The following is a 15,419-nucleotide window of genomic DNA, read 5'->3' as shown; positions in this document are numbered from 1 at the left end:
CTCTTATTTGAGTTTTACCTGTGCATTAGTTGAGTACTTATTGTATGCTTGTTTGTTTGCGATAGAGTACCCGGAGTGCGCCGCTTGTTACTTCGAATCACTAGGTTTCCCGGATCATCAGCAAGGCAAGTAACACTTTGATCATACCTTCTACTACCCAGTTTTATTGCATTAGATCAACCCTCACACATTGCATGATTAGGATCTAATTAAATTGTGGGTTTGGGAAGTACTTGAGGTAGTACCTATTACCTGTTTATTATCAAACCTTTGGGAGTTACTTCTACGTTTGCTTATTATTGCTATGCTATGCTAGTAGACGTGGATTGGGTGAGTGATATCCATGATAGATGTGAGATTTTTAAATCAATGGTTTATCTAAGGTGGCAACTTAAATACACATCTGGGTGGATTGAGGTACCTGGGTATTCCAGGATTGCCTGTTTTCTTTTGGACCGCCACCCAGGCTCAAAGGGATCATGAGAATTTTCATGCTAGAAACTTGCGTGTGCAGCCACAAGCTATTATGGGCTCTAGCATAGTTGACTAAGTCGTGCGAACTCTTACAGTGATAGACTAGCAGATGTAGGGGATGTAGGTGGTACGGTCTACCCGATCGTATGGTGCTAGCGCTTCTGAAAGACCATGTCTCGATCATCTGTCTTCTCAAACACCATGTAGTGCGAGAAACCAAACGGAGGCGATCGAGTCTTGTGGGGAAAAGTGCGCAAACCTCTGCAGAGTGTAACAAACTAATCATGATTAGCCGCGTCCCCGGTTATGGACATCTTGAGTATCTAGTACCTGGATTTTCATGTGAATCTCAACATGTTACTCTAAAATTAATTTTGTTGGGTTATGAGTAATGATGATGCTTAATTGGGATTGATAATGCTGTCAACCATTCTCAATGTTTAACAACTACCATGATAGTTAAATAAATTTTATTCCTTTGTAGTAGGGAAAAATTGGAGTTTCGCAAAAACTGTAACCATAGAGCTTTCCACCAGCCAAATATGCATATAGTATAGTTGTTTCATTCCATTACTCTCTTTGTGTTACCTTGCCAGCATATTCCATGTGCTGACCCGTTTTCTGGCTGCAATGTTAATGTTGCAGACTTTTCAGATGACAATTAAGGAGTTTTAGGTCGTGGTTCTATACTCAGTGATGCCGTTGGAGTTGATGGACTCACTTATCTTCCAAGCCTTCCGTTGTTATCGTTATTAGATGGCCTTAAGCCATATTCATTGTAATAAGTTCTCTTTTGAGACACTCGATGTAATAAGTGTGTGATTGCTACTCTGCTATAAATCCTCCAAGTACTGTGTGGTGTCAGCATTACTGATCCAGGGATGACACCGGAGCACAGAGATCAGACTGTTTGAGGTCTGGTCGCTACAGAGATGGTATCAGAGCACACGCTGACTGTAGGACACGACCACTAAGCACAAGACCTAGATCACTATTCACTCTCTTCTCTTCTGACCTCACTGAATCTCCAATGCTGCTACATAGCCTCTCGGGACTATTTCTAAACATAACTCTCGAAGATTTTCAGCTAACTCCCTTGGTAATTCTCCCGTCATTAGGGTGTTGACATGGCTCTTACGGCTTAATGCGTCAGCTACTACGTTAGCCTTTCCGGGGTGATAATGCAATTTCATATCATAATCCTTGATGAGATCCAACCATCTCCTTTGTCTGAGATTCAACTCCTTCTGTGTGAAAATATACTTGAAACTCTTATGATCCGTATACACCTCGCAATGGTTTCCAATCAGAAAATGTCTCCAAGTCTTCAGTGCATGCACTACAGCTACTAACTCCAAATCATGCGTAGCATAATTCAACTCATGAGGCTTAAGCTGTCGTGAGGCATATGAAACAACTCTCCCTTCCTGCATAAGCACTGCTCCAAGTCCTCGACGTGAAGCGTCGCAATACACCTCATAATTCTTGGTCTGGTCTGGTAGAATCAATACTGGTGAAGTAACCAAAAATTTCTTCAACTCCTGAAAACTAGCCTCACATTCCTCTGTCCATATGAACTTGGTATCCTTCTTCAACAACTCCTTCATAGGCTTCGCAATCTTTGAGAAATTCTCAATAAACCTCCGGTAGTATCCTGCGAGTCCAAGAAAACTCCAGATCTCTCCCACGGTGGTTGGTGCTTCCCACTCGGTCACGGTATCAACTTTAGTGGGATCTACTGCTATACCTTCTCTGGATATAACGTGTCCGAGAAATCCAACTTCCTTCAACCAAAACTCACATTTGGTAAACTTGGCATATAGTTGATGTTCCATGAGCTTTCCAAGAACCAAACGCAAATGTTCCTTATGCTCCTCTTCATTCTTCGAGTAAACCAGGATATCATCAATGAACACTACGACGAACTTATCCAAGAACTCCATAAACACCTTGTTTATCATGTTCATAAAATAGGCAGGTGCGTTAGTCAGACCAAATGACATAACGGTATACTCGTACAGCCCATACCTAGTGGTAAAAGCCGTCTTGGGTATATCCTGTTCCTGAATCTTCAACTGGTGGTATCCTGATCGCAGATCGATCTTGGAAAATACCTTAGCTCCTTGCAATCTATCAAACAGATCATTGATCATCGGTAGTGGGTACTTGTTCTTGATGGTTACTTCATTCAATCCTCGATAATCGACAACCATCCTTAACGATCCATCCTTCTTCTCCACTAGAAGTACTGGCGATCCCCAAGGTGAAGAACTTGGGCGAATATAACCTTTATCCAGTAACTCCTTAATTTGCTTCTTAATTTCCACCAAATCCTTTGCAGGCATCCTATATGGTCTCTTTGATATTGGCCCTATGCCTGGCAATAGCTCAATCAAAAACTCAATATCTCTATCCGGTGGCATGCCTGGCAACTCTTCTGAAAATACTTTGGGGAAATCCTTCACTACTGGTACTTCCTCCTGCACAACTCCTGTTAAGCAATTTACTTGAGTCCTCTTTGGCACATGTCGGGATACATACTTGATCCTTCTCCCTTCTGGAGTGGTAAGCAAAATTGACTTACTAGCACATTCAATATTCCCTTCATACTTTGATAACCAATCCATGCCTAGTATCACATCCAATCCTTGGGATTCCAATACTATTAGGTCTGAGGGAAAAACATAGTTACCAATCCTTAATGGTAACCGATCACACCATAGACTAGCCATATATTCTACTCCAAGCGAGGTTACTAACATGGGTGACCTAAGGGCTTGGGTTGGCAGTTTATACTTATCCACAAATACCCTTGATATGTATGAATGCGATGCACTAGTATCGAAAAGAACGAGTGCAGTAAATGACTTAACCAAAAACTTATAGATTACTGCATCCGGCTGCTCTTCAACCTCCTCCACACTAACATGGTTCACCTGTCCCCTGTTGAAAGGGTTCGGCTTCTTCCCAGAGCTTCCATTGCCATTTGCATTCTGTGATTCAGGACATTCATTGGCATAATGTCCGGTCTTCTGGCACTTAAAGCAAGTGACTTGGCTCAGGTCTTTCTTGGCTGGGGTTGATGGGTTGGTGCGGTTCTGGCCGTTGCTTCCTCCATTACCATTCATGGGGCCATTGTGATTGTGCGTGCTACCTCCTCCATGGGTATGTTGAAAATGTCCTCCTGGTCTAGGGGTAAATCGTGGCTTCTGCTGAGCTCCTGAATTGTACTTTCCTTGTGCATACTTCCTCTTGCGATTTTCAATTTGCTGCTGCTTCCCTTCAATCATAAGAGCACGATCTACCAACTCCTGGTAGTTGTTGAAGGTTGCTACCATCAACTGCATGCTCAACTCATCATTCAATCCTTCCAGAAACTTCTCCTGCTAAAAGGACAATGGTGCCCCCATGTGTGGTTTTGGTAATTGATGACATTCTCTATGGACTAATGGTTGCATTGAGTTATATTTGAAGGATTTGTCCATAGGCATTTCTTGAAGTCCATGTGTTGGTTTCAAGGAGTTTATGTGTTGACCAAGGTGCTATTAAGGAATTATCCAAAGATTGGTCATGTGAGTGTTGAGCTTATTGCAAGCATGTGTTGAAGAAGAAGATTGTGTGATCATTCATGTTTACCTTCAAGACATCATCCAAACTAAGAGATTTGGAAAGATTCAAGGTTGATCAAGACTAAGTCAAGAGTGAATCAAGTTGATCAACTCACAAAGCGTAAAAGATGTACCGAGAGGGATCAAGTGATCCCATGGTATGGTAAGCATTGTCCATTGCACTTTGTGTACTAACCCATGGTCTATGTGAGAGTTCTATGTGGGGTTAGGTACATGTCCATGGGCTTGCGTCAAGAGGAAGATATCATACAACCCATGGAAAGGATGACATCAAGTAGTGATCGTCATCAAGATTGTCATGTGCAAGTTCAAGTGTAGCATCACGAAGAGATCAAGTGCTTGAAGCTTGCCATTCGTTGTGGTGTCAATGGACTTGTGAAGATGTGCTGAAGAGTGGCTCACCCATAGTGGAGTATGGGGGAGCAATCATCTAGTCTCCATCGACCCAACGCAATCAAGAAAGGTGGTCCATCTTGCGGAGGACAAGATCGTCATCATCTAGCTCAAGTGGATCATGTGCAAGGCAAAGGTTTGCCCTTGATAGGCTTTCTATTTTACTGGTCTCATGGTGGTAGTTGGGAGACCGGGTTATAGGATCGATAGGCGTACTATCAAGGGGGGCTCTCAAGTGAGTAGCTTGATCGTATCATTCGTTGAGAGCTCAAACCATTGCATCCTTGCATCATGTTTCTTGGTTCTTGTTTGGTTCTCTTTGTGAGTCTTAGAGCTTATGGTCATCTTGATGACAAGCTTGAGTTCATCGAAAACGGAGTTTGCATGCGTCTTCTATGATGTTTTCGGTGTTGGAGGTTTTACCGGTCTTTTCCGAGGAAGGGTTCTCACCTTTTTCTTTTGGGCCTTTTCTCATTTGCTTATTATTGGTATTTCTATCAAGATTGTGTTAGCCCTTGTCGCTAGCTTTCCAACAAACTTGGTTTCGTCGAATTCGGAGTCCGAATGCAGAAGTTGTGGTAGTTTTGGTGTTCTGAAAAGGCTGCAGCGGTACTACCGCGGGTAGGAGCGGAAGTAATTTTTTACTACCGCCCTTGGGAGCGGTACTACCGCTTGGAGCAGTACTACCGCGGCTACTTTCGTGGCTACTTCTGCTCGGGACCAAAAACTCGTCACAAGTCCAGCGGTGGTAGGCACGGATGTAATTTTTTAGTACCGCTCGCAAGCAGTAGTACCGCTACCCTTAGCAGTAGTACCGCTACCCCTAGCGGTAGTACCGTGATGTCAAGCGGTACTACCGCTCGGTGTGGGCTGTGAGCATAACGGTTGGATTTTTCCCCACCTATAAAAGGGGGTCTTCTTCCCCATTGAACCTTATCCTTTGAGCTCGTGTTCTTCCCCCATTGTTGACCTTCTTCGAGCTTGCTAACTCTCAACCCCTCCATGGATTCTTGCTAGTTTTTGAGGGAAAAGAGAGAGGAGATCTAGATCCACATTTCCACCAATCACTTTCTCCTCTATGTGAGGGGAACCCCTTGGATCTAGTTCTTGGAGTTTTTGGTGTTCTCCTTCTTGTTCTTCCTCTCATTTTGCTCCCTAGCATTAGTTGCTTCGATGTGATTTGAGAGAGAAGGACTTGGGCACTTCATGTGCCCTTGCCATTGCATTTGGTGCATCGGTTTGAGTTCTCCATGGTGATACGTGGAAGTTACAAGTTGAGAAGCTTATTACTCTTGGGTGCTTGGTGCCCTTGAGCTTGTTCCTCTTGGGTGCTTGGGCGCCCTAGACGGTTGGTGGTGTTCGGAGCTCAATCATTGTGGTGTAAAGCTCCGAGCAAGCATCGGGGTCTCCAATTAGGTTGTGGAGATCGCCCCGAGCAATTTTACGGGTACCGGTGACCGCCCCCAAGGGTTGCCGAAGTGTACGGGTTCGGTGACCGCCCCCAAGGGTCGCCATTTGTACGGGTTCGGTGACCGCCCTCAAGGGTCCCTTAGTGGAATCACGGCGTCTTGCATTGTGCGAGGGTGTGAGGAGATTATGGTGGCCCTAGTGGCTTCTTGGGGAGCATTGTGCCTCCACACCGCTCCAAACGGAGATTAGCATCCGCAAGGGTGTGAACTTCGGGATACATCATCGTCTCCGCGTGCCTCGGTTATCTCTTACCCGAGCCCCTTTACTTATGCACTTTACTTTGTGATAGCCATATTGTTCTTTGTCATATATCTTGCTATCACATAGTTGCTTATCTTGCTTAGCATAAGTTGTTGGTGCACATAGGTGAGCCTAGTTGTTGTAGGTTTTGTGCTTGACAAATTAACCGCTAGGTTTATTCCGCATTTGTTCAAGCCTAAACCGTAATTATTTTAAAGCGCCTATTCACCCTTCCCTGTAGGCGACATCCACGATCTTTCACCTGCTTAGCTGCATCCGTAGCGACGTCATCTGGGGCATAACATGCTAGCTTACTAAATTCCTCCACATACTGGCCAACTGTCCTTCCTCCTTGGCGCAAGTTGCGAAACTCACGCTTCTTAATGGCCATAGCTCCTGCTAAAACGTGTGCAGTACGAAAAGCCTGCTGAAACTGGTCCCATGTGACAGTGTCTACAGGAAAAGTGGCTGTGAAATTCTCCCACCATGATGATGCGGGTCCTTCTAGCTGATGTGCGGCAAACTTCACCTTCTCCGGATCTGTGCATCCTGTTGTGGTCAACTCCCTAGCTATCTTGTGGAGCCAATCATCTGCTACTATCGGCTCGGTGCTACTGGAAAACACCGGCAGATTCAGCCTAAGAAAATGGGCTAAGTGATCAACAGGTGGTGGTGGTGGTGGGTTGTTGTTGTTGTTCCCCTGATTCAGATTCTGGACTAGTAACTGCATCAACGTGTTCTGCTGCTGGATCAATTGGGTGAGCTCCGGTGGAAAGGTAAATCTAGGGTCACGTCTCGGAGGCATCTGAGGGTTTAGAAAAGATGAGATTTAAGAATAGAGGGGGTCTAAAGAGAAAACACTACCCATATGCACATGAGGCAAAAGTAAACAATTCACTTCTTTCAATCAAACAAGGGCATACAATCGATCTAACTATCGCAAAAGTGCTCGGACTACTATATTTACATGGTGGACTAGTACTACTGATGAGGTGGTCTACTAGAAATATTCTTCAGTTGCAGACTCCATGATATCTGCTCCGGCTTCATCAACATAGTCATCATCGCTATCATCTGGATCCGAGTCGGTGTCATCGATGATGATGTAGTCTTCTGTTCAAATCTCCTTGGGTTCTTCGTCTTCATCTACTGGCGTAGGGCCTCCCATAAATATTCCAATCTTCATTGTTAGGTCGGCATTCTTATCCACTAATACTTCAATTTCCTCTTCATAATCTTCACGTGTAGCCTTGAGTTCTTCCTCCAGTTCCTTGATTCTTGTCCTTGCCTTCTTCAGGTCTATCATGTCGGCGCACATATGGTTCTCATGACGTCGAATGTGCTGGTTTAACTCCTGGATAAAAGCTGCAATTGATCTATCCTTTCTGGTGCTGATCATTTCCCAGTGCTCATCTCGACGCCCACAAATCTGGTAGATAGTATCCTTGAGATCATTGCGGTAGGCTTCTCCAATGCGTCCCATGGCGATGTGAGCTGCCATGCTCTTTCCTAGACTCCAAGTTGGTGCATCAAAAGAAAACTCTATGGGCTCAGTGACTGGCATGAACGTCCTTCCTGGAACTTGAACTTGAATCATCCATCACTCTTCTTTAGGTAAAGTGGCATTGTAGGTTCCGGTGAATCTTGGTATTCCTATGTTCAGGTATCTAGTGACTTCCTTCAAGTGACGTCCAAAGGGTGTATCTTCATCCGGTTGCGTGAACTTGTTCCTTGCATCCGCCATCCTAAAGAGTAGAAAAGATGAGAGGTCAGAAGAGAAGAGAGTGAGTAGTGATCTAGGTCTTTAGCTTAGTGATCGTGTCCTACAGTCAGTTTGTGCTCTGATACCATCTTGTTGCGACCAGACCTCAAACTGTCCAATCTCTGTGCTCCGGTGTCATCCCTGGATCAGTAATGCTGACACCACACAGTACTTGAAGGATTTATAATAGAGTAGCAATCACACACTTATTACATCGAGTGTCTCAATAGAGATCTTATTGCAATAAATATGGCTTAAGGCCATCTAATAACGATAACAGCGGAAGGCTTGGAAGATAAGTGAGTCCATCAACTCTAACTGCATCAATGAGTATAGAACCACGACCTAAAACTCCTTAATCGTCGTCTAAAAAGTCTACAACATTAACGTTGCAGCCCAAAAACGGGTCAGCACATGGAATATGCTGGCAATGTACACATAGAGAGTAATGGAATGAAACAGCTATACTATATGCATATTTGCCTGGTGGAAAGCTCTATGGTTACAGTTTTGCGTAAAGCCAATTTTTTCCTACTGCAAAGGAATAAATTTGTTTAACTATCATGGTGGTTGTTAAACATTGAGAATGGTCGACAACATTCTCAATCCCAATTAAGCATCATCATTAAACAAACCCATCAAAATTAATTTTATAGTGACATGTTGAGATTCACATGATAATCCAGGTACTAGATACTCAAGATGTCCATAACCGGGGACATGGCTAACCATGATTAGTTTATACACTCTGCAGAGGTTTGCGCACTTTTCCCCACAAGACTCGATCTCCTCCGTTGGGATTCTCGCACTACATGGTGTTTGAGAAACGGATGACCGAGACATAGTCTTTCAGAAGCGCTAGCACCTTACGATGGGTAGACTGTACCACCTATATCGCCTACATCTGCTAGTCTATCACTGTAAGAGTTCCCACGACTTAGTCAACTATGCTAGAGCCCATAATAGCTTGTGGCTGCACACACAAGTTTCTAGCATGAAAAATCTCATGATCCCTTTGAGCCTGGGTGGCGGTCCAAAAGAAAACAGGCAATCCTGGAATACCCAGGTACCTCAATCCACCCAGATGTGTATTTAAGTTGCCACCTTAGATAAACCATTGATTTAAAAATCTCACATCTATCATGGATATCACTCACCCAATCCACGTCTACTAGCATAGCATAGCAATAATAAGCAAACGTAGAAGTAACTCCCAAAGGTTTGATAATAAACAAGTAATAGGTACTACCTCAACTACTTCCCAAACCCACAATTTAATTAGATCCTAATCATGCAATGTGTAAGGGTTGATCTAATGCAATAAAACTGGGTAGTAGAAGGTATGATCAAAGTGTTACTTGCCTTGCTGATGATCCATGAAACCTAGTGATTCGAAGTAACAAGCGGCGCACTCCGGGTACTCTATCGCAAACAAACAAGCATACAATAAGTACTAAACTAATGCACAGGTAAAACTCAAATAAGAGATCTAACCAGAAAGTCCAACTTAAGAACTCCGGTTGGCAAAAAGAATCAAATCGAACGAAGCAACGAAAGACAAACAGTAAAAGAAACAGGCTTCGATTACTATTCTCGATCTAGGACAATTTTTACAGTGGCAAAAACTTGTTTGAGTTGGTTAAACGGAAAGAGGGTTTCGAGACGAAATTCCATGCGCTTGAATCGCCTGATTCCGATAAACGAGAAAAAAGTTATACTAAAACGAAAATAGGATCAGAAATCGCGATCAGAAAAATCGCGAATTTAATCCGAGAAAAAGAAAAACACCGAACAGTTTAATGAACGAACGTTCGTTAATTGGATCTAAATGACGAACACGTTTGTTAGAACGAATGAACGACCGAACGTTCACTAATTAGCCTAAACCGAAAAAAACGTTCTAAAAAAACGGATCTAAAAAAATAAACCGCGGCTTTAAAAAAAAACGGGCGGTTTTCTAAAGAAAACCGCCGGCGACGGCGGCTACCTCGGCGGCGGGTCCGGCGGGCGGCGGGGCGTCTCCGGCGAGGCGGCGCGGGGCAGCGAGGCGACGGCGAGGCGGCGGCGGCCTAGGGTTAGGGTTAAGGCGCGGCACGGGGCTCGAGGCGGGCTGGGGCGCTGGTGGGCTGGCCGGCTCGGGCGGGCGCCTTATAAAGGCTGCCCCGGGCGGAGTCCCGCTCGGGTACGGCCCGGAGTCGGTTCGCGTTTTTTTAAATAATAACGCGCTAAAAAACAAATAAAAGAAATACTAAACGGACTCCAAAAATCCCGAAATAAATTTTCCCCGGCTTCTAAAATCAAGCCGCACAGGATGAACATTTATTTGGGCCCTAAATGCAATTTTGAAAAACGCGCATTTTTCCTAAATTCAAATAAAATAGCAAATAAAACTAAATAAAATCTTATTTGATTTTTTATTAAGTCCTCAATATTTCTTTATTTTGGGAAAGTCATTTTATTCCCTCTCTCATATTTTTGCAATGGAAATTATTGAAGATAAATTAAATAAAATCAAATGATCCTGTTTTTCAAAATTTGAGACAACTCAAGTATGAAAATAACGAAATCCCCAACTCTCTCCAAGGGTCCTTGAGTTGTGAAAAATTTCAAGGATCAACCAAAATGCAATAAATATGATATGCAATGATGATCTTGTGTATAACATTCCAAATTGGAAATTTGGGATGTTTACAAACCTACCCCCCTTAAGATGAATCTCGCCCTCGAGATTCGGGTTGGCTAGAAAATAGGTGAGGGTGGTCCTTCAGCAAATCTTCCTCTCGTTCCCAGGTGGCTTCATCCTCCGTGTGGTGGCTCCATTGAACCTTGCAAAACTTGATAACCTTGCTGCGGGTGGCTCGACTGGCATACTCTAGAATCTTAACTGGTTTCTCCTCATAGGTCAAATCACTGTCCAACTGAATTGCTTCCAGTGGTACCGTATCTCTTAGCGGTATGTCAGCCATCTCCGCGTGGCACTTCTTCAACTGGGATACATGAAATACGTCGTGAACTCCTGACAATCCTTCGGTCAATTCCAACTTGTAGGCTACTTCTCCCATACGTTCCAATACTTTGTATGGGCCTACAAAACGTGGCGTAACTTTCCCTTAACTCCAAAGCGCTTAACTCCTCGAAGTGGTGATACTCGAAGATAAACTCGGTCTCTGACTTCGTAAACTGTCTCCTTGCGTTTAGAATCTGCATAACTCTTCTGCCTGGATTGAGCTACCTTTAGCCTGTCACGAATTAATTTCACTTTCTGTTCAGATTCCTTTATCAGATCTAGTCCAAACAACTGGCGATCTCCAACTTCATCCCAGGACAATGGGGTCCTGCACCTCCTTCCATACAAGGCTTCGAAAGGGGCCATCTTCAAACTGGTTTGGTAGCTGTTATTGTAAGAGAACTCTGCATATGGCAAATTCTCATCCCAACTAGATCTGTAATCTAGCGCACAAGCTCTTAGCATATCCTCCAAGATCTAGTTGACTCTCTCAGTCTGTCCATCTGTCTGCGGGTGGAAAGTTGTGCTAAACTCTAGTCTGGTTCCCAAAGTCTCATGCAACTGATTCCAGAACTTTGAAGTAAACTGGGTTCCTCTATCTGATACAATGCTCTTTGGAACTCCATGCAGACATACGATCCTGGTCATGTATATCTTTGCCAACTTTGCACTGGTATAGGTAGTCTTCACTGGAATGAAATGAGCTACCTTTGTCAAACGATCGACTACAACCCATATCGAGTCATAGCCTGAACGTCTTCTGGGCAATCCTGTAATAAAATCCATGCCTAGCTTATCCCACTTCCATTCGGGTATCGGCAATGGTTGTAGCAATCCTGCTGGCTTCTGATGCTCTGCCTTCACTCTCTGACATACATCACAAACTGCTACGTACTCTGCAATATCCTTCTTCATTCAGGTCCACCAGAAAATATCCTTCAAATCCAAATACATCTTGGTATTTCCTGGGTGAATCGAATATGGTGAATCATGGGCCTCTTGCAGACTTAGCTTTCTAAGCTCCGGATCATTTGGCACATAAACACGGTCTTCAAACCATAAGGTATCGTGCTCATCCTCACGAAATCCCTTAGCTTTTCCTTTGCTAATTTTCTCCTTAATAGAAGCAATCTCCTTGTCAGTCCTTTGGGCTTCTCTGATTTTATCCATCAATTGTAACATCCCAAATTTTCAATTTGGAATGTTATACATTAGATCATCAATGCATATCATATTTCTTTTGCATTCTGGTTGATCCTAGAAATTCTACGCAACTCAATGACCCACGGAGAGAGTTGGGGATTTCGTTATTTTCATATTTGAGTTCTCTCAAATTTTGAGAATAGGATCATTTGATTTTATTTATTTTATCATCAATCATTTCTATTACAAAAATATGAGAGAGGGAATAAAATGACTTTCCCAAAATAAAGAAATATTGAGGATTTAATAATAAAATCAAATAAGATTTTATTTCAGAGTTTTTCGGTGTTTTATTTGAATTTAGGAAAAAAGTGTGTTTTTCAAAATTGCATTTAGGTCCCAAATAAATGTTCACCTTGTGAGTCTTGATTTTAGAAGCCCGTGAAAATTTATTTCGGAATTTTTGGAGTCCGTTAGTATTTCTTTTTCTTCCGAGCGGAATATTTAAAAAAAACGCGCCGCACGCCGACTGGGCCAAGGCCCAGCCGACGGCCCACCCCGCCGCCTGCCGTCTCCCTCTAGGAGACCGGAGCCGCGCCGCCGCCCGAGTCCGGCTCGGAGCCGCCCTGCCATGCCCCCTCCCCCAAGGCAGCACACACCCCTCCTTAAATACCGAGCCGCCCCGCCGCCCTCACCTCACCCCGCGCCGAGCCGCCCGCCGAGCCGCGCACCGCCCGACGCCCAGCCGCCTCGCCGCCCGTGCCGCGCCGCCCGAGCCGCGCGCGCCTCCCGTTGCCGCGCCGACCCCGCCCCCCCGCCGAGTGCCTCGCCGGAGGTATAGCCGCCGCCGTTCGCCGTTCGGTTTTAAAAAAAACGCCTCGGTTTATTTTGTTCCCTGGTTTATTTAATTAGTGAACGTTCACCGATCTGTTCGTTTTAGCGAACGTGATCACCGGTTAGTTTCTGTTAACGAACGTCCGTTCGATTAACTGTTCGTCAGTTTTCTTTTTCTCGGTTCCTGATCCGATTTTCGTTTTAGTTTAACTTTTCGCTCGTTTATAGGAATCAGGCGATTCAAGCGCCTAGGGATTTGTCTCAAAACCCTCTATCCGTTTAACCAACTTAAACAAGATTTTGCTACTTTAAAATTTGCCCTAGATCCAGATTACTAGAACGAAGTTGTTTTCTTTCGCCGTTTGACTTTCGTTGCTTCGTTCGATTTGATTCTTTTGCCAACCGGAGTTCTTAAGTTGAACCTTCTGGTTAGATCTCTTATTTGAGTTTTACCTATGCATTAGATGAGTACTTATTGTATGCTCATTTTCTTGTTTGCGATAGAGTATCCGGAGTGCGCCGCCTGTTACTTCGAATCGCTAGGTTTCCCGGATCATCAACATGGCAAGTAACACTTTGATCATACCTTTTCTACTACCCAGTTTTATTGCATTAGATCAATCCTCACACATTGCATGATTAGGATCTAACTAAATTGTGGGATGGGAAGTAGATGAGGTAGTACCTATGACCAGTTTATTTCCAAACCTTTGGGAGTTACTTATACGTTTGCTTATTATGCCATGCTATGCTAGTAGACGTGGATTGGGTGAGTGATATCCATGACATATGTGAGATTGTTAATTAATGGTTTATCTAAGGTGGCAACTTAAACACACATCTGGGTGGATTGAGGCACCTGGGTATTCCAGGACTTGCCTATTTTCTTTTGGACCGCCACCCAGGCTCAAAGGGATCATAAGACTATTCATACTAGAAACTTCCATGTGCAGCCACAAGCTATTATGGGCTCTAGCATAGTTGACTAAGTTGTGCGAACTCTTACAGTGGTAGACTAGCAGATGTAGGGGATGTAGGTGGTACGGTCTACCCGATCATAAGGTGCTAGCGCTTCTGAAAGACTATGTCTTGATCATCCGTCTTCTCAAACACCATGTAGTGCGAGAAACCAAACGGAGGCGATCGAGTCTTGTGGGGAAAAGTGCGCAGACCTCTGCAGAGTGTAACAAACTAATCATGATTAGCCGCGTCCCCGGTTATGGACATATTGAGTATCTAGTACCTGGATTTTCATGTGAATCTCAACATGTTACTCTAAAATTAATTTTGTTGGGTTATGAGTAATGATGATGCTTAATTGGGATTGAGAATGCTGTCAACCATTCTCAATGTTTAACAACTACCATGATAGTTAAATAAATTTTATTCCTTTGTAGTAGGGAAAAATTGGAGTTTCGCAAAAACTGTAACCATAGAGATTTGCACAAGCCAAATATGCATATAGTATAGCTGTTTCATTCCATTACTCTCTTTGTGTTACCTTGCCAGCATATTCCATGTGCTGACCCGTTTTCAGGCTGCAACATTAATGTTGCAGACTTTTCAGACGATGATTAAGGAGTTTTAGGTCGTGGTTCTATACTCAGTGATGCCGTTGGAGTTGATGGACTCACTTATCTTCCAAGCCTTCCGTTGTTATCGTTATTAGATGGCCTTCAGCCATATTTATTGTAATAAGTTCTCTTTTGAGACACTCGATGTAATAAGTGTGTGATTGCTACTCTGCTATAAATCCTCCGAGTACTGTGTGGTGTCAACATTACTGATCCAGGGATGACACCGGAGCGCAGAGATCAGACTGTTTGAGGTCTTGTCGCTACAGAGATGGTATCAGAGCACATGCTGACTGTAGGACACAACCACTAAGATAAAATACCTAGATCACTATTCACTCTCTTCTTTTCTGACTCCTCATCTTTTCTACTCTTTAGGATGGCGGATGCAAGGAACAAGTTCACACAACCGGATGAAGATACACCCTTTGGACGACACTTGAAGGAAGTCACTAGATACCTGAACATAGGAGTACCAAGCTTCACGAGAACCGACAATGCCACTTTACCTGAAGAAGAGCGCTGGATGATTCAAGTTCAAGTTCCAGGAAGGACTTTCATGCCAGTCACTGAGCCCATAAAGTTTTCTTTTGATGCACCAACTTGGAGTCTAGGAAAGAGCATGGCAGCTCACATCGCCATGGGACGCATTGGAGAAGTCTACCACAAGGATCTCAAGGATACTATCTACCAGATTTGTGGGCGCCGAGATGACCACTGGGAGATGATCAGCACCATGAAGGATAGATAAATCGCAGCTTTTATCCAGGAGCTAAACTAGCACATTCGACGACAGGAGAACCAGATGTGCGCTAACATGATAGATCTGAAGAAGGCTAAGACAAGAATCAAGGAACTGGAGGAAGAACTCAAGGCTACACGTGAAGATTATG

Source organism: Triticum aestivum, chromosome 6A (genome assembly GCF_018294505.1).
Source record: "Triticum aestivum cultivar Chinese Spring chromosome 6A, IWGSC CS RefSeq v2.1, whole genome shotgun sequence".
In the NCBI taxonomy this organism is placed as follows: Eukaryota; Viridiplantae; Streptophyta; class Magnoliopsida; order Poales; family Poaceae; genus Triticum; species Triticum aestivum.
This window is presented reverse-complemented; position numbering follows the sequence as displayed.